Raw genomic sequence first — 14,004 nt, forward strand, 5'->3', positions numbered from 1 at the left:
AATATGATGTTATTACAGAATTACAAATGGATATCGCTGGGGTCCTGGAAGAATTTGTTGTGCCAATGATGTATGTTCGAAATTCTAATTCTTGTGCCTTTGAAATTATTGTATCTTTAAAATACTTTTGCAGCAACTCTTTGTTCCTAGAAGACGCCCAAAATGTTTCCATCTTCACCGGACATCACGTGGAGCTATCAATTGTTAAGAGTTCAATTGGATCAGCCATCTTTCTTCTCTCTCTTGTTCCTTGCTTTATTGACCCTTCTAGGTAGCTGTCCAACACAAAGTCTACTCGACATGGTTTCCTACTCTTTACAGACATATCCAAGACCGTTTTGCACATTTCCTAGATAGTTTTAATGTTTTTGGCTGGAATTTTTCTTAGTTGATTCATCACATCAACAACAATACAAAAAAAATTGTTGGTTGCAGTAGGAAATATACAATCATCAGGTACTAAATTCTTGAATAGCTCAGATAATAGTGTGTGTTTCGTAGTTCCTAAAGTAAAGCCATCTGAATCAAACAAATTATTGGAAAGTATGATATCGTACTTCAAAATTTCATCAATATCATAGCTTCTTTCCTTAGCAATTGCAAAAATCCTATTGCATTTTGTGTTCTCCTTCAAAGTTTTTTTTGCCATAAGATTGTTTAGTTTTAACTGGTTGGTCTCGTTTATATCTTGGTTCCTTCAGTCTTACAATAGGATCAGACAACAGTTTAGATTTATTTACAAATCTATAAAGACGAAAATCTTTTTTAAGCCTTGACTCCTCTCTCTAGAAAACTTAAAATTAATTCTGCATCTTCCTAATGAACAACTTCTTTAGTCAGAAAGTTATGCAACTTCACAATTCCAGCATGTGGTTCGTACGGATTCCACAATTCCCTAAAAGTATTGCATATAGACAGAACTTCGTGGTAAACTAATTCCCATTCTGCAACATATTCTTTTCGCTGGGTTTCTCCAATTATCCCACCACTGGATTTTTGACTCCGGTTTATAGTTTGTTCTAAAGCCATATCAGCTCTTACAGCATTGAATTGAGTATTTCTTCGCCGAACAAAATGACCTTCAATAAATTTGGTATATATGTTTGGATGATCACTGGTCAGCAAATTCATAGTTTCGAAGTACAATGAACACCATCTGACATAATTAATACAATTGAAAGTTCTAAATATTGGTAATAACTGTTGTACTGTCTCTAAATGTAGTAGCCATAGTCCTTCCCTATCAGCTCGAATAAGATTTTTTAGAAGTGTTACCATGTGCAAAAATCCATTCCAATAACGAGCCATTTCATTTCTTTCCATGCAACCTGAGACAAAAGCATTTAATTTGTGACGAAGGTCAGAAATTAAATCACTCAGCTTTTGATACTGTTCTTGAGCATAAGGCTTGTTTCTATTATGCACTTCATCTAAGAGGATTTTTGCTTCATCTTTTAATTTTTGAAACTGCTCCCCAAACATCTGAAAGAATGATTTCCATTGCATACGTTCAATAGCATCTGCTAGCATTAGAAAGGCTTTTAACGAACGATTGTAGTTGTTACATTTTAGAATTGATGACATAATGTTGACACCGAATATCCTATTCTCTGTAAAAGCATGCTCAATTCCAGTTCCTGACAAATACTTTCCAATGCATTTCATAACAATTTTGGACATGTGGAACGATCCTAACATCAATATAATATCTTTAAATTCTTCCGGGTTCAGAAGTTTTATAGTTGCAGCAATATGATAGATTCCTTCATCACAAACAATTGGAAGTGCTTCTTGACGCAGCTGTTTTTTTATGTCTTGGAAATTCTTCATAGCTGTGTATACAGCTGCCTCATTTGTTGCAGGATATGGGATAATTGGAAGAAATCCTACTTTTTTCTTTGGAACGTTGTCCGAAGATATAACAGCATTGAAGCTATTCCATGTAGGCACAGTAGAATCATACGTGTCCTCTACATGAGGTAAAGCTCGGCACAAACTGATAATTTTCTCTTTGTTTGCAGCTAAGTTACTTTCTTTATATGATGTTTGCAGAGCTTCAGGAAATTTCATTGATTCTAGGAGATGTAATACCCTTTCAAGATGGTAATAATTTCTAAGGATTTGGCATGGTAGGTGCATTGGCATTCTCTTACTTTCATTATCTAAATTCATGGATGAAACACTTGGCTTTGTCGGAAGAGTTGTTGAGGCATCTTGAGAGAGTACCATGACAATGTCGTGTGTTCCATGTAATCCAGATAAACTAGCTTCCTCATGATCAAAATTATCGAAAGCGTCTACTGTAAACCCATGTCCTGTTAGATTACTAGGTAGTGGCACACTACTGTTGCTTGAGCTAATGGCATATTTAGCTAACATTTGCCGATTTCTCATAAGATCATTGTAGCTTACAGATAAACATAGCTTATTGAAAGATGTAATAAGTAGCTTGCTTTTGCATTTTTCATATATCGCATGAGCATTCATTAAATGAAGAGGAGTTTTCTTCTGGAACATTGTAGTAGAGAATTTGAAAAAGTGACATTGCTTTCAGTCCTTTCCCTGTCGCCTTTTCATAAAAGTTCTGTGGTTCACCTTCTTCTTTACATTCCTCCTCAATATCTTCGTTATTTGGAAACATTTCTGATCGTTTCATACTAAATAACTCAACAAAAAAGTTTTGAACAACACTTGGTATCTTTGTACTTCTCCATGCTGTGTTAAGTTGCGAAGCATCACAAAATTTATCTCCCAAACCGAAATCAACATCTCTTAAAGCTGATTTAAGAAGTTGTGCTGCTTCTTTAACAACATCATATGCTCTCACTTTGTCTGCAATAATTTTAGATGAAAACACCATCAAAGACTCTTTTCTTTCTTTAGGTTTAGAAAATCTAATAGCTTCTGCATATTGTCGGAATAAAAATATCTTAACTTCTTTGTTGCTTATTACAATTTCGTTAGCAGTATCGTTTATCATATCTCTTATTTCGCTTAGTGTAAATCCCCAACCATGCCATTCACTCTCTGGAAAGCTGAAACTTTAATGTTGTCCACCTTAGGCACATTCTCACGACACTAACGTTCATATTTAGCAAAATATCCCTCAAGACACAATTTGTGATAATATACGTCGGCACCAAACACAGCAGCGGGATCTTGTAAATCACAAACACGTGTAAATACCTCATCTTGAAAGTGCGTAGTAGCATTTAGGAATCGCGTCGCTCTATCACTTTCACAAATTCTGAACTTTTGTATCACACCAGAATGTCTCACATGGTTACAAATAACACAAATTCGACTATCTGCATCCACTTCACTTGCAGTTACTTTTGATTGCCGCACTGGACGTTCTCTATTCATGAAGTTTCCATTCTCTAATTCTTCATCATCTTCATTAGTTTCTTCAGACATACTTTTAAGTTTTTCAAGAGTCTTCTTCATTGTATATGTTTTGTAACATTCATTATTTGAATGATATACAAAAGATTGATTATCTTTAAGAGTCTTCAATCGTTTTCCAACAGCATCACATCGTATGGCACTTGCCTCCAAAATTCGTTTGCGCCCACATTCAGATGTAGTTCGAACTTTTCCTGGTATGTCTTTTTGACAAATAACACATTTTGACAGATCAACAGTCTCTTTCTGTTCAATAGACCTGTTAAGGGGCACACCTTTCCCAAATTTAATATCCATAATCCTGGCTACTCAAATTAATCTGCAAGACGAAAAGGTGCAATTAACAACTTTGAAATAAGAAACTGAAAAATAAATTTACATCTAATTTTTAATAATTTAGCATACTAATGCCATGCATTATAACTTTAAACATGTAACTTTCCTGGTTTAACATCACACAGTTCATTAAAATAGCTTCAATTGTGATAGAAAATAACCAGTTCCGACAATACCTCCGTAGCATTTTCATACTTGAGGACATTTCACTTCATATTCAAAGAGAATATGCTTGTTCAAATTAAAATATCTGAAGTAGACGCTCTGTGTAATGGGCGTAACCTCAGAACTTGCCACATTGGAAAATTTTGATTACTATGAATGTATAAGTGAACTATATCATACGTTATTTGTTAAATTGTTCCTCATATATGACGCTACAACATTTATAGTCGAAGTTGAATTGTATATGGACAAGCTAGTTTCAGTTGCGTAGTGCTAGTGGAGAACAGTATGGGAAAAGGAGGGGGCTCCATAAGCCTAATAATAAACGTGCTTCATTGGCAATATTCGATTTCTGATTTTTTCTCTTACTTAGTATAACACCGATCTGCATGATTGTTGCGTATGTTTTACAGAAATATCTAAGTTACATGCTGGATTTTTTTGTCGGCGTACGGTAAGTGTAAGTATTCCCAGCTGCCTAAGAATAGAAATACAACCTATTTTTTCCCTAAATTTTAAGTTTTCTTCTTCTTCTTCTTCTAAAATTTAGACAGTATGAACACTTATATATCGTTTTAATCTGCGTTCAATGCCCTTTCCAACGATGTATCACTTATGACAATCGGATAATTAGACGGGGTGTAAGGAGCGCTAAAGTGCATGTCGGCGGACTTTGACGGGTGTCAATCGGTCATTTTCCAAAATGGCGGATTCTGAACTTATGCCCGGGACACAGAATGTCTATTTCATATTTTTTTATTCAAATAAACATATTATCCATGCATATGAAGAGAAATGTCGTCACTATGAAATTCCTACAAAGGTATTGCTAGGGACTGTATTAATAAGGATTCTTAATAGCTTTCGTTTTCTTACATAATATTCCCTTAACATGTTTATAACCATCTACGGTTATATTATTTTCTAATTGTTCAATAATTTGCGTCGATTCTTCATCCTTTCTTTGATGAGTAAACACAGACTCAGACGCAAATGGCATTAACCACGAGTTCATTTTACACATATTTGTTACCTGGTCTTTCCAACTAGGTTCTAATTCAACTGACTCAAACATCTGTGTGTCATAGATCCTAGAAATAAAATCGGAAGGCGTCTTTAACACACTAGGTACATGTTTGACTTCAAAACCAAACCCTAAAAGTCGATATAATAAACTTTCATAATTTTTTACCTTCTTTAAATTTCGTATGGCATAGGCTAATCCTTGGTGATCAACACGTACCTCTAATTTATTATGTAAATTTGTTTTAAAACGTTCGATACATTCAACCAAAGCAATCAATTCCAACAAATATATAAGCTCATTTAAATCATAGGGACGAAGTTTTCGACTAAAATATACTATAGGCCGTAACACCCCGTTACTATCATATTCTTCGAGACATCGCATTAAGGATTTAGTTGATGCATCTGAACTGATCACAAACTTACCATTTAAATTTGGTAAACGTAATATAATATGAGTCTCAAATAATTCTTTTATTTTATCAAGTGCCGTTTGTTTCTCAGAACCCCATAGAAACTCAACTTCTGCTGACCTTAATCGGTTAATTGGTTCAAGAAATTCCTGAAAATGTGGAATGAACTTGGAATAATATTGCTAAAACGCTCCTAAAGCTAGCAACCCTCTTCTGTTTTTGGGTGGAGGCGAATTTTTAATAATTTCAAGTCTTGAGAGATCTAGATATAAATCCTTTCCATTTATAACATATCCCAGATACGATATTTTAGTCCGAAATAAGGTTGACTTACTTAAAGATAACGTTATCCTAGCTCCTAGCTTCTCTGAATTTCTGCACTGCCAATTTTAAAACACGCTTATGTTCATCGATAGATTCTTGAAAGATAATTATATAATCGAAGAACCACTCAATTCCTCAATGTTTGATCAAATACAATAATTCAGTCATAAATTTTGATAGCATGTGGGAACCCGCGACTAAGCCAAATGACAAAACACGCCACTGAAAAAGAAACCTATGTCATGAAAACAATGTATTTGCTAGAATTTTCAGAGAGCGGAATTTGTAAATAAGCTCTTCTGACATCAAGATTTGATCTAATTCTACCTCTAGATATCTCTGTCAATATTTCCTCCACCCTAGGAGCATATTGAGGATTTAAATATAACCGGGAATTTAAATCCTGATAATTAACTATTAATCTCTTGTCCCCCAATTTGTTATTAGCCAGAAAAGTTGGAAATCACGCTTCACTATCAGATTTTTCTATCACGCCCTCTTTTAATAATTCATCTAAAATAACATCCATATGCTTCTGATCTTGTTTACTTAACGGATACGTCTTTTTCCTAATTGGCGAGTCTTTATTTACTCGTATTTGATATTCAACACCTTTAAGTTTAGATAATTTTTTTTACAAAACACATCTGAATAATTTTTAACAAGTTCGTCTACATACCCTTGCAATGTATTGTCTTGTTCCAATAATACGGAATCTACCATCTCAGGATTAATACAGCTATTCTCCCCAGGACTGCTTTGCATTAAAGATTTTGGTACTTTTTCTTCCGTATAGTTGGCAACTCTGCTATCCACTGGACCACTCAAATTGGATGTTAATTCTCCAACAAACCATCTGGACAAGAACTTCTCTCCGGCAATTGGCTGGAGAAACCAAGTGAATCACCAGCATCATCATTGTCTTTTACTGGAAAAGTCGGGGAAATGTCTGTACCCCACCTTTCATTGAATCTACCGGGGAATATATTAAAGGCGCAAATTGTCCTTCTAATTTCAACCACAGTTTGTTAGCAACCAGATCTCAAGTTCGCATGAATTTGCTTAAGTTCGATTATGCCCACAATAAAAACTGAACTCAAATGTACCACAAGAAACAATTTTAAACAATACGCCCTTCTACCCAATGTTATAGGTAACACAACATACGAATTTAATGCCAAAGTTTCATTATCCACTCCACCACCAGTAAAAGTTTCACTTTTCACTGTTATAGGTTTAGTTAAGCATGAGTTCCAACGTTAAAGAAACTCTTTATTTACCATTGAAATAGTACTGCAGCTATCTAGACCACCGAAGTATTTTTTCCCATAACAAAAGCCTGAACAAAAACTGCAACTGAGTTTTTATTCTGGTAGAACAGTTCATACTAGAAGTTTCTTCCTCACGAATACTATTTACATAACCAGTGTCACTCAACCGATCACTATTTGTAGGCTGGGATAGATACGAGGAATGTACATCACGGGTAGTGGAGCGTTGCCGATCGCTAACAGCCATGTTTCTTTTCACACCTACTGTCCGCCTTATATTACAATGTTTATAAGAATGCGCACCACCACAAACATAACACTGCAACTGGTTCTTTTCTTTTACACAGGATGCGGATAGCAGTCCTTTACAAACCAACAAACCGTTTTTGTAAAGTTCATATTGATTAACTGCACTGAATAATATTTACCAACTTTCCTTATCAGGAAATAGTTGCTGGTTTAAACCATAAAAAAAAGTTTAGAAGAATAGCTATATTATCCAGAGCACGTTTACCTTCAAATAACTCATAACACAGGCGTATGTTCCTAACATATGTAGAGGTTCTTTCATTTGGATATTGTAACCGATCAATAAACTTATTTCGTAATTCTCGTTTACTTAACACAGAAACCATGTCATTAAGTATATGAACACAAAAATCCAACTAATCATTTGTTATTGAAAACTCACTTATCAACTTCGAATGCAACTTATTCGAAGTCCGACATAGTGCAGAAAAATACAAAGCCTCGTCGGGATATAAGTCAGTGGATTTTATATAATATATTGCCTTCAAAAATTTAAATAATTCTTCATAACGTGATCCATCACACTGTGGAATATTTTTATTGCTTCTAAAAAGCTAACTTTGGCAGCTGACTGAACCACCCTTGACAGAATGGTTTGAAGAGGATTATAAGGTTCCACTATTCCTCCATTGCCATTTGGGAAAGAATTTAAATGCAATTGCTGCCTAATCGGAAAATCTCGGTTAACCTGCATTCTTACAATTAGTTTAAGAAAATAATAGGTTATAACAAACAAGGTAATACCAAATATATCGCTTTTAGTTTAGTAACGTTTCATACGAAAACCTATAAATTTAATATTATGAGTCGTAGTTCCACACTGATACTTCCTATTTATATTATCCTACCATTCACAATTCACACCTAACAAACAAATAAATACAACCATAGAGAAAAATTAAATTTTCAAAAAGCGCGACTGTTCGGCAGGAGAGAATACAGGGAAAATCATGTGTAACGTGCGTGTTAAAATAAAATATAGAAAAAATAATAACGCATCATCACTGGTCACGGTCACAAATCGCCATCCCCAATATTATAGTGAGAGAGTAATCAGCATATAGAAAAAAGTGTACTTAAGCAGATATAAGCAACTAATTTTTAACAAGTGCATTAATCTGCAAAGGTGGTTTAAAGAATTTGCTTCCAGCCACTCAATCCCACACAAAAAATGCAATATTCACGAGTATCTAAAATTCTAATTTCGTAAGGTTAAATAACAAGTGGCGTGAATATTAATTTAGATTATTATTATTTTCGAAAATAATTATAGAATACTACAACAAAATACAAGAAAATTAACAATCAAAATAACGGAACTTAGCAATCAAGTACCCTATGAGCTTTAGACCTATAATCTTTATAATTTCATGTATTATTAATTTTAACAATTCTAGTAATGATTTCTATCCTTGGAATCTTCTTAATATCAGAATATCTAAATTTCTGACAAAAGCTGGAATAATGAGTGGACCCTAATCACACTTAAACCTTCAGCATACAGTTGTCCATTTGAATTGAATGGCGGCCTTTTTAAAGAATCTAAAGATTTACAGTTAAATAATTTCAAAATCATAGAACAGACTCACCAAATTCAGATGATATAACACTGAGTGCATTCTCTATATCACAAATAATAGTTGTATTCAATTGATGATCATGAATATACAGTAGTATCTTTCACAACACTTGGTCAAGAAGGGTTCGACCAGTTCCAATTTTCCCTGAATTCTGACGCAATTTCTACAAACAGAATTTCACGCAGAAGAATTTGAGTTCAGTCGCAGGATGGCACTGTTACAAACTTATCAGTGTTATCAACTCTTGTTCCACTCAAACATTTAATATCTGACTTTTTTAACATGCAACACTGTACTATGTCTGTATTATGATTGATTTTTTTATAAGTATTGTTATTTACATTTGTGTGCAAAATGGAATAAGGAAAATAAGTTTTAAGTGCTAGACCAAACCCGAGTGGCATAAATCGGTGAAATTTAAACTAATATAAAAAGTGGTTCTGCAATGTTATATCGGAAACAAAAGGAAGAAATTTGTAGTTAAAAGAACAAAAGCTGATTTTTTTTACAGAGACAATAACTTACTCCAATGCTCTGAAGAGTGTGAAATCACCACGGATAGTGATGCATGCTTTTCGACGTGCTCCCATGATGTTCACAAGCTTGATAATGAGTTTTAATAATAATAGATCAGACTCAGACTTTACTATATATATGTCAGCGATGTGGTGTATAGCATCCAGGTTGTTGAAATAAGATGAATTTTTTACCGCATCTTGCATTAAATGCAATTCAAGAGACTACAGTACTTTTCAAAAAATTAAAAAGCATGTATACTTTATTCAAATCTCATAGTCATATATATATATATATATATATATATATATATATGATTTTAAATACAGAAGATGATGAAGTGCTCCTTTATAATTCCAAACCGACTAAAATGTAGGCATTCTCATCATTAAAATTGTGATATCAATATAATAATATAATAATATTTACTATATTAATGGCAATACTCCCTTGTTAGAAATAGAATGTTATTAATTAGCAACAAAAAATTGTCCATTTTCTAATGTGTTATGTCCACAATACCACTAATTTCTTAACCTAAATGCAATTTCTACTTTTTCAATGAGTTTAGTCTTCAACACTAAAAGTCATACTTAAAAGAATATTTTCTTTCCTCTTTAAGGCTTCAGTTTCTAATAGAAATTGGACGAGATGTGAAAATATAGCTTAATATTCAATATGATATTCATGCATATATCTCCGCCGGAAATTGAATTCAGGTGTTTCGTGTCCAATGGAAACAGAGGATTTTATTATTTAAAGAGTAAATATATAATAATTTTAATATAACGTTCTTTTTTAATTCTAGGAAATAAAATTGTCTAGAGAAGTAGTCAACATAAAACAGGAAGAAGTCTTAGAGTCTTTAGACGATTCTTCAAAATATTCCATTTTGACTTACCTGAAAAACCTAACACAACATGTAACAGAATATTGTTCCCGTTCAAGTCTTCATGGTCTTCAGTATTTAGGAGAAAGAAATGCATCATGTCTTGAAAGGTGTGTATGTCAAAAGAGGTTTGTATGTCAAATTGTTGAACAATGATTAGTGATACATGTTTAGATCATTGGCGACATCATGATTGGTTACTTGCGGTCTTGCTCGACTTTGGCCAGAATATCATCCAGTTTTGAATTGTTGGCCACCCACTGTGAGAATGATATTTGACATCGAAATTTCTAGAAGGAAAGCGACTGAAGAATGTTTAGATTATTGTTATTGATAATGGTATCACACATAACAGAACAAACGTCTTCACGAATCTACTAAACATTTATTCATTTTTAAATGAAATTGGAAAGTGTAGCGCAGTTTTGTGGAAAAGTTACTGATTTTCATAGTGTAACACCCTAAGTCTGATTATAGAATTACAACCACTTCCATTGCGCATCTTGCGCATCAACTATCAGTTGTCAAATGATATAGGCCCGACCTGCACCAATTCGTGTGCAGTACGTTTTTACACTACATGATGTTAAATTTGAATCTACTACATATGATGTATTAAGCAAAAGTGTTGCTCTCAACTCAATAAAAGATAGCGGCAACATTACATCTGAAACAGAATACAAAACGAATTCCAAGTCCAGACAAAAGCTCTTTACTGAACTTTGATTTACGTAAAGATAGAATATTTCAAAATGTATATAAGCTATCTTCCTATTTTCTGGTGATCCCGAGATATTTTTCTCAAAGATGCATCATATAAATTTCTCTATATCCTAATTAATTTAATGCAACTTCTGCGGCCTAAAAGACTTCTTAACTAAGCTTACTGGATACTTAATAAGGTACGATTAGCGACATATTAATCCAAGATTATGTACAAAGGAGAAGGGACAATTATCTCCCATGGATTTTTTATCTTCTTGGTTGTTCGAAATACGTGTCCAAACATATTGCATTGCTAACTCAGATACTTATATTAAATTTTATGATGTTATATTACCTTTACTGTATAGTTAACAAAGTTATATAATATGCGTAGACAATTGCTATTTTGCATGAAATATTATGTGCATCAATTGTGTATATGTGTGTGTGGTGTATATGGGAACGCTCCCATATATCAGTCTCTTTACACTTGAAAAAATATTTCGTTCGCTCCTATTACCTCCTTCATGCAGTGGACCTTCGTAATGGTATACCGTTAGAACAGCTTCATTTATTATATGTCAATTGCACTTTCATGTATGTGTTCTTTCCCAAGCCTCTCAGTTGCGAATACTACTGGCAGACTAGTTGGTTAAAGTCTATGAAGAAAATGATCAGTGGAGATTAGTGAACATCTTCTTATTGAGCTTAATGTCCAGACACGCTCTTCTGTGTGGGACTAGTGCTAGTTTTATTTATTGTATCGATTAATGAAATGCATAATAATATAAAATGTAAAAAATATGGTTTTGTAAATGTACATCATTCTCAGTTAAGGTGGTGTCATGGTACTCTTGATGGGGATCACTAGAATATGGACAAGACGTTTTTTTTTTTCAACTAATTTAGCAAAAAATTATTTAACTTCCTGAGGAAATAAAGAACTCCAAGAGTCTTTTTTATACAATGTGTTAATTTGATCAGATTAAGTTAAATATTTGTTAAATATGACTCAAAGATTTTTCAAAGAGGAAGAGAAAGTTGTATCTACATCGTCAAAGATTACATTAAGAATAAGAGAAGCAAGTAATAATGTAGTCGTGAGTTCGGAAGGAAATAAAATAGGCTTTCATTTGACTATATTTAAATGTAAACAATTATTTGCTTATCATTTAACCAAATTCCTCAAATTTCCGTTCGTATATGTTACACATATGTCTATTTACCTTGGTAAAGGAGATAGTCACTATTGAAATCGTCCGTATATATGTGATACTTATAATGTTTTAAAAGTTATAGTAAATGGTTAAGAAAAAGAGAAAAAGCCCCGAGAACCTTACGTTTAGAGTCCCGACAAGAGAAGTTTCGCTGACCAGAAACTAGGTTGGCAACTAAAACATTCTGTTTTCGGTCACATAAAAAAATTTTGGATTCTCCAAGTGAAATAAAGGAGTTAAGTTTTGTATACAATTTTTTCCGACAAATTGTAGTGGTTTACTGGCTTGTGTGTCAGGATGAATACTTCTCTGTAATACAATAACGTATGTTTATTTCCCTCTCGTCCAAAGCAGAGAGTATATCATCAGTAATACTGGTAAGGGCTGTAGAAGTGCTACAAAGTTAACGAAATCCATATTAGAAAGTGTCTAAAAGATTATAACTTCGATGGTGTTCACGTGTTTGCATAAATATATTAAAGAGCCTTAGTTGGGACAGGGAACATTGAAATAGGTCTTAAATGTTTTTCCTTCACATTTTAGGGTGCTATTTTACACAAGGCTAGGAAGGTGCCGCTAAAAAGGGAAAAGTTAAATAAATTTGTAATTTGGGAGAGAACGAAATGCAACCTTTTTTGATCAAAGTTATGGTTATCTGATCTTAATCTGTAGCAGTAGATGTTATCCTCTTAATCGCTTTCGTTACAACTTTGTTGAGTAACATAAACGAAAAAAACATTCCTTAAAATTGAATGTTATGCATATTACCAAATGCTATATTCATCTGTAAGGTAGGAGTATCAATTATTGTACAAAACAATCATTGAGATAATTGTCAGAAAGAATCAATTACATCATACTGACCTCCGTTACTGCCAAATATGTCAGGCAAATTCAAACTTCTTTACAAATGGGAAGAATTCTTTTTATCAATAACGGTATAAGAACACTTTAAATTCGAATTACGCATAGCTTGATTAGATGCATTTCTAAGGACCCTGTATTCCCCAAATTTGTCATTTCAATTTGGTGGGTTTAATTTCCGCGTTTTCCTAAATTTACTATACGCTCTGTAGCGACAAGCCCTTAAGTTTCTAATTTTATCTGTAATCCAAGGCGAAGGAGGACGAGCAACATGTTTTTCTCTCTAGAGTTAATAAATGGTCAGGACATACTTAATCAACTCAAATAAATAACACAGTTGGTAATCCACAAAAGAAAACGAATTCGTTTAGTGTCAAGGAAATAACGCAGTATCAGACAAGAGTGCTTCCTTGTTAGTTTTTGCTAAATATTTGTATAAAACTCTTCGGCTTGAGTTTGGGAGTCTTAACAGAATAGAAAAAATAAGATAATAGCGTGAAAGGCCAGGCACTAAAAATTGACCAGAATGAGGAACTCTATTACTATTAGAAGTTATGATTTACTCGAGAAGTGAATCAGAGGTAGCAGTATGAAACACAGTTTTTAACGGAAAGATGTAAAAAATTAATCATGAAGTAACTTTCTGAAATGTTTCTATTTCATGCATAGGGAACAATAAATCGCTGTTCATGTCTCCAACGATCAGATTATGCTCTGAAATAGAGAGATATGAGAAACTTCTTGAAAATTGTTAAATGATATTCCTGGTGGGTGATACACGCAAATGCTGAAAGTAATTTTTGGTTCTCGATATGCATCTTAAGGACAATGTACTGAGATTCGAAGTTATAATGAACAGATGATTGACGACGGATCTTTGACTCAATATCATTTCGCAAGTAGATTACTTCCTCACCAGCTTTTGTAAAGTGACCGTTCCGAATTCTTTTGAAACTATATAAAAATACCAGATCATCAGTAACA

The sequence above is a fragment of the Thermobia domestica genome, chromosome 9 (genome assembly GCF_964235325.1).
Source record: "Thermobia domestica chromosome 9, izTheDome1.hap1.1, whole genome shotgun sequence".
NCBI classification, from domain to species: Eukaryota; Metazoa; Arthropoda; class Insecta; order Zygentoma; family Lepismatidae; genus Thermobia; species Thermobia domestica.